Here is a 5,935-nt window from a genome sequence, read left to right as displayed (position 1 = left end):
AATGCCCATCCTTGAGCATTATCCACTTGAAACCACTTGAACAATGAGGATATCCACTCCCCATTAAAGTTCAAACGCTCAACCTTGAGCATGTTCTTAACGGAAGGTTAACCACCTTCCAAGGTTCATGAAAAATAATTTTTATGTCTTTAAAGAGTCCCTCCCCATAAAGACATGGTGGTAACTTCTGTCATTGCACCAACAATGACTTGGAATCCCCAAAACTTTAGGAAACCCAATTTTAGAAGTTTTGAGGTTCAAATATTCAAAATTTGAAACAAACTTCAGCCTAAACTTCAACTTAGCCTTCCTTAACCAATCCATCCTTGTTTTTCACACGAAAACACCCTTTTTTATGTATACAAATGTATTTTCAAGGGTTTGGGATGGTTACCTAGACTAAAATAGGTTCAAAATGCTGAAAATAAGCTTTCCCAGCCAAAATCAGCATCTTCAATTGATCGGAGTTGGGTTCCAATCGATTGAACCATGCTGAATCGATCCACTGATCGATTCAATCTTCTTGGATCGATCGGCTGATCGATCCAGCGAGCTTCTGCTCGCGAGAAATGCCTTCTCAATCGATCGGCTGATCGATTGAGGCACTCCAATCGATCCACTGATCGATTGGAGGCCTGAAATTGCTGAAATTCAATTTCAGCCAATTTCAGAAACCCCTAGAAAATTCTACAAAATTCCAAAAATCGTAAAAATTTGTGTAGACATTATTTAGGGTATAATTTATCATGGAAAAATAGTTTTCTATGAAAATACATCATATTTTCAAAGATTGGCACAAACTTGAGAACTTGCAAAAATTTTAGTGTTTTCTTCAAGTTTGTGTCTAACTATTCAATGGTGATTACTATCAAAAGATAGCCTTCACCAAGGGTTTCCAAAATTATTTTGAAAACATTTTCAAAACCAATATCCCACCATGTTCCTTGGGCTTAATGCACATGACTTGTACATTAGCTTTCCCAATGATGGGAAAACACATAACTATGTGTTTTGATGAACTTAAAACTCAAGGAAATGCACTAACTCAGCATGTTGAGTTTTGTTCGTCTTCCTAACATCTCACTTGTATCTATTGTGCATAAAACACATACAAGTCATCTTATAGGTCTTTGTGAGATGTTAATTTTGGTTTTGCTCTAACCTAGGGTTCATGCATATTTATCTAGTCATCTTGTGGATATTGACCATCCACCTAGGATGTCATTTGGTATGCCACTTGATGATAACTGGCATTTGTCCTTAATTTTAAGGAAATAACATAATGCATGATAATGTTATGGCATACATCAAAAAGAAATAATTTTCAGAAGAAAATTTTCTATAACTACATGATGTATGTATGTCATGACATGGTATTTTTGAGTTTTTCATAATAAGTCATGAATGCACAAATAAAACATGATGTCATGGCATATAATGGGCAATCAAACATGGCAAGATTTTGCATAATTAAAATATATCTAGATTATCTATCTAAATATCCTTAACCCTTAGCTAATCCTAAAGCATAAACCCTAGATTGCCCAATTTCCTTAGGAAAATGCCAAAACCCAACTTGACATTTCTTTAATCTCTTGAATTAATTATGCCAATTAAAAATTTAAAACATTCCTCAAATGTTGGCATATTTCATTTTCCCATAAGAGTAATCACTTTAAATTAAGGCTTAGATTTGCCTTAAATTCCTAAGACAATACCAAAGTCCTAATTTGGTATTTCTTAACACTTGATTTCTTGTGCCATTTAAAGTCATCTCAAATTTCTTCCTTTATAGCACATTTTACTCTTTCCAAGAGTAACAATAAATCCATTTCATTTTCAAAGGTTAACAAAAATCTTGAAAATACTCTTTGAGTGTCAATTTCTTCAAAGTTGGGTTAACTACCCTTCTTCTCAGAGTTGACACTCTCTAACCCATCTATGGGATAGAGAAAATGCTCCTAGAAACCCAAAACCTATTGGTGCTCCTTGGATGCTCTAGGTATTCACTAGGGATAACTTCCCTAGATACATTCCTAGTGACCTTGTGTGGTTTCTTAGAAGTCTTGGTCACTTTTTCTAGGTCAACTCTAGGGATTGCTTCCCTTGTAACCTTCTTTGTGACTTTCTTAGACTTCTTAGAAGTCTTAGTCACATTTGTTGCAAAAATACTCTTAGGGATAACTTCCCTTGTATTTTTGGCTTGACCACTAGACCTAGGGTTGGTTCCATAACTATATGGAACCCTATGGTAAGAGATTACATCCTTCTTAGCCTTTGGTTTGTATCCCAAACCCCTATGGCCATTAGATGACCTTTGTGCTCCTAGACCTAGGCTATGCTCATTTTGCCCTTTTAGGATATTTTCCATCCTTTTTAGGGTCTTTTTCATTTTATCAAGTCTTGACCTCAAGACTTGATTTTCTATCACTAAGTCCTTAGTTTTTGGTTTTCCATTAAATTTATGAGCATTTTTATTTCTAGGCTTGTAGCTAAGGTCCTTAGTGTGTTTGCCTAGATTTTTATCTACCTTCCTAATCCTAGGTGTGGTAGTTTTAGCATGGTAAGTTACATTATTTTCCTTAATTTTACCATGCTCTTTATTCTTATGGTAAATAGCATTAAAATGATATAAGTTAGAACTAGCATGCTTTTTACCATAATGTAAAGGGATAGGCTCAATAAAAGTTACCTTCCTTTTTACCTTAGAGGCTCCCCCTTGACTTGAGCTTCCTCCTTGAGCCTTGACCATCTTCTTCCCCTTAGGGCATTGACTCCGGTAATGCCCCTTTTGATTGCAAGAGAAGCACACAATGTGCTCCTTGCTCTTCTTTGTTCCGGGGATGGTCTCCTTTGGCTTCTCCTTGCCCTTAGGTGCCACTTGGCCCTTCTTCTTGGCCAATTTAGGGCACTTGCTTTTGTAGTGCCCATGTTCCCTACATTCAAAACATATAATATGATTCTTATTATTAATTGAACTATTTATACCTTCTTGTGTAGGGGTGACACTTGCTCCTCCATTTGATATGAATGTAGAGGCTTCCTCTTGATCCGAAATCGATTTCCCTCCAATTGATTTATCTTGACTTGTGGAGGTGGAAGCTTCTTCATCCTCTTCTTCTCTTGACCCGGATGTGGAGGATTCTCCTTCTTCTTGATCCGGTGTCACCAAGAGTTGCTCCCCCTCAATCCTAGAGGTGGAGGCTTCACCTTCTTCTTCATCCTCTTGTACATGAAACAAGGAATATGCTCCTTCCTTGCTCTTTTGATTACACTCCCTTGAGAATGAAGCTTCTTGGATTTCCTCTTCTTCGGAAGTTGAGCATCTCTCAACTTCGGAGTCCTCCTCTTGATCTTGCTCCAATGAGTCACCCTCTTTGGATTCTTCTTGGTTAGGTACAGTGGAGGGGATCTCATGAGCCTTTTCCAATTTGCTCCATAGCTCTTTGGCATCTTCAACTTCTCCAATTTCCTCCAAGATGTTGCTCGGCAATAGATTGACCAAAAGCTTGGTCACTTTGTCATTGGCCTCACATCTTTGGATTTGTTCTTGGCTCCATTTGCTCCTTTTGAGAACTTTGCCCTTTGAATTCCTTGGAGCCTTAAAACCTTCCATTAGAGCAAACCATTGCTCTATCTCTATCATCAAGAAATTTTCAATTCTTGATCTCCAAGAATCGAAGCTTGTGGATGTGTATGGTGGAGCCACCCTTGTATCAAATCCAAGTCCATCTTGGAATTGCATCTTGAAGTTGAGCTTCTTGAATTCTTTGACTTTGATGAATTTGCTCCAACTTCTTCACCCTCTAGCTTTGCTTGTTATGTTTGCCCCTTCCGGCGGTGATTCCGGTGAAGAGCAACCTTGCTCCGATACCACTTGTTAGGACCGAAAAGTAGCTAGAGGGGGGGGGGGGTGAATAGCTTCGCGTGTGCTAGTCGAGCTTCGTTGCTTGTTTCTTCAAAGTGATGCGCATCGGAATACAAAGAAACAAACTACAACAATGCTAACAATAGGATTTTACTTGGTATCCACCTCACAAGAGGTGACTAGTGTTGGTGCAACCTTAGGTCAAGGTTGACTTGGTTGACCTGACTCGAGTTGGTAAAGGGTGACCTGACTCGAGTTGTATTTTGATGTTTGACAATGTTTGACGAGAGTAGAAAAGTTGTATTCTGATGTGTTGACAAGAATACAAACTTGGGAGATTGTTGGTGCAACCATAGGTCAAGGTTGATCTGGTTGACCTGAAAAGTCCAAGCAGGGAGCTTGGCACTGGAAAAGTCCAAGTATGGAGACTTGGCACTGGAAAAGTCCAAGCAGGGAGCTTGGCACGCGAAAAGTCCAAGTATGGAGACTTGGCACGGGAAAAGTCCAAGTATGGAGACTTGGCACGGAAAAGTCCAAGCGGGGAGCCACGAGGGAAAGTCCTAAATGGGATGTTAGGCGGGAAAGTCACAGTGAGTGAAGCCGGATGGGAAAGTCCTAACGGGATGTTAGGCGGTGTGGAAAAGTCCGTGAGTGAAACCAGGCAGTGGGAAAGTCCTAATCGGGATGTTAGGCGGTTGGAAAGTCTGGTGAGTGAAGCCGGTAGTGAGAAAGTCCTAATCGGGATGTTAGGCGGTGTGAAATCTGGTGAGTGAAGCGGTGAAAGTCCCGTGAGTGAAGCTAGAGGGAAAATCCAGATGGATCGGGGATGATCGGACATCCGGTGTAGAAAAAGTCCAAGTGGGTCAAAGGGATTGACCGGACACTTGGTGGAGAGTCTTAGCAGGTCAAGGGGCCGGATGCTAAGCATGATGTACCAACAGTCAAGGTTGACGGATGTTGGTTTGGGAGACTTGGGACTTGGTTTGGGCAAAAACCAAGCTCGGATCGATCTGCGCAGATCGATCCGATACGTTGTGTATCGATCGATCCGTGACCGATCGATAACAAACGAAGGATTCATAAGACATCGACCGGCCCGAGACCGATCGGAAGAGTTGAGCAGACACGACCACCTCTCTGCAGAGGTGGGATCGTCCGGACCGATCGATCGGGCCCGATCGGTCCCCATGATCGATCAGGCAGGCTGATCGGTCCACGGACCGATCGAGGTACGCATGCAGAGTTGGGCAACTCTCGTGCTCTGTCTGATCGTGTCCGGGACCGATCAGCATAGAGCTGATCGGTCCCCACGACCGTCGAGACCAGCCGATCAGGGTGATGCCTGATCGGTCCACACACTAGCCGTTGCGACACAACGGCTAGATTCTGTGTCTTCTGTGTCTTCTTCGCAGGTGCAGGTATAAGACCTCTACAGGAGACGAAGAAGATAACAACTCTCTTCCTCACGACACTGCGATTTGAGCTTTGCTGAGCTCCTCTTTGTTGAAGCTTCGCGTGAGCTTGCTTGTTGCATCTGTCCGTGAAGTTGCTACTTTATCCGGACCTCATTGACGAGGAGGCAAGCTTGTTTGTTTTACATTCATATTGTTCTTGCTCTTCTTTGTATCTCCTGTATTGCTTTTGCAAAAGATTGTGGCGAGGTTTCTCCACCCATAAGGAGTTCTTGTTAGCCGGTTTTCCGGGGACTCATCCACCGACGGATTGATAGGCTTCGTCCACCTTACGGACACGCCGAGGAGTAGGAGTTCATCTCCGAACCTCGTTATATGGTTTGTCTTTCTTCTCTTGTTTTCTTTCTACGTTGTATTTCCGCTGCACTAACCTAATCGTAGGAAGAAACGCGAAAGTTTGCGGTCGGCTATTCACACCCCCCCTCTAGCCGTACAAAGGATCCTAACAACTAGTCCAAGGATCCACGCACACACACACACCTCCACTAATAAACACTCCTTTTCGGTAACTACCGAAGGCGGAGAAGCCCTACAAGACTCTCAATACAAGTAGAAGAAAGGGTAGTAAAGAATAAGCAAACGCTTACAAGAGATG

This window comes from Zingiber officinale, chromosome 7B, assembly GCF_018446385.1.
Source record: "Zingiber officinale cultivar Zhangliang chromosome 7B, Zo_v1.1, whole genome shotgun sequence".
Classification (NCBI taxonomy): Eukaryota; Viridiplantae; Streptophyta; class Magnoliopsida; order Zingiberales; family Zingiberaceae; genus Zingiber; species Zingiber officinale.
The sequence above is the reverse complement of the archived record's forward strand: the minus strand, read 5'-3'. Positions refer to the sequence as shown.